The sequence below is a fragment of the Gavialis gangeticus genome, unplaced genomic scaffold (assembly GCF_001723915.1).
Source record: "Gavialis gangeticus isolate Ggan-Ray unplaced genomic scaffold, GavGan_comp1, whole genome shotgun sequence".
Lineage (NCBI taxonomy): Eukaryota > Metazoa > Chordata > Crocodylia > Gavialidae > Gavialis > Gavialis gangeticus.
The window spans coordinates 51,899,428-51,900,806 of record NW_017729004.1 but is presented as its reverse complement, the minus strand read 5'-3'; positions in this window follow the sequence as shown (position 1 = coordinate 51,900,806).

Genomic DNA, 1,379 nt, shown 5'->3' with positions numbered 1-1,379 from the left:
GGGGGTCCCCAATCCCTGCCCCCCCAGGCCTTGCTGGGACCCTCCTGCAGGCCAGGGAGTGAGGTGACGCCAGCCCCTCCCTGGGCTCTGTCTGGGTGGAGGCCTCAGACAAGACCCGGGAAGGCTGTGCCCGCTGGGCAGTGGCCCTGGCAGCACTCTGTGTTGACACCATCTTAGGAGTTGCTGCCTGTTTCTGGCTGAGTGCAGTGCCTTTGCCCCACGCTAGCAGGAGTCTCCCTCTTGGCCCTTCCTGCTCGCCCGCTGGCGTGAATGCCGACGCAAATGCCAGCGTGCTCTTACTGAACGCGCCTGTTTGCGCACTCTGTTCACGTGGCTCCCTACCGGCTCAGTTAAGAGGGATCCGGGGGGTTTCCCCTCCGGATCCGGCTCAGCTGCGTTGGTCCCTCTGCCCCACTTACCTTAGGGGGATCAGCTGCTGCTGCCCCCGCTGCTGCTGCATTCACCTCTGCTGCTGCTGCTGCTGCAGCTGCGTTTGCCTCTGCTCTGGTTCCGGTAAGGGGGCGCATGTGCGTGCGGGACACACGTGTGCCTGGATCCCTCCTCTTCCCACTGCTCCTGGCTCCTTTCAATTAACACTGAAGGATACTTACAGGCTAAGCTAATATCTTGGCAGTAATATCACAAGATTATGGTATTGTGGGCATGCAGGAGACACACAAAGGACCTAATAACTCTTGTCTGATCATCGAAGCGAAAACACTCGTGGCTGAAATAAGACATAGGCAATATGGCAGTGTGGTTTTTGTTAGCCCTGACATGCAAATTGAGCAAATGCATACCAGCACAAGTTAAAATAACACTGAAACCACTGGCCTGTGTGAAGTGGCTAGTTCATACCTGTTCGCTTCAGATTCAGCTGATTTGGGGGCAGTGATTCAATTCAGTGATTCAAATCACTGTCCTGAATTGATTCGGCCAAATCTCTGAATCACCCAGGCCCATTCCCCACCTGCTCTCCCAGCCCTGGTAATGACTGCCCTGCCTGCCCCAGCTCCCTGCACTTTGAAAAAAAGCCCTGATTCACCGGGTGCTGCTGGGTGTGTGTGTGGGGGGGGTGATCCCCACTGCCCCATGCCACATGGGGGGCTCTGCCATGAGCCCACTGTCCCAGTGTCCCCCATGACTGCCCCACTTGCCCCAGCTCCGGCCCTTTAAGCAAAAAAATCCCTCAAAACCCTTGGACTCACCCAGTGCTTCTGGGTGGGGGGGCGGTCCCCACTGCCTCCTGCTGCCCCACATCATATTGGGGGCTCTTCATGAGCCTGCTGAAGCCCCAAGGCTGCTGAAGGAACTAGTGAGTCTCAGCCTTTTTTTTTTTGTTTTTTTTCCTTAAAGGGCTAGAGCTGCACAGATGGGGC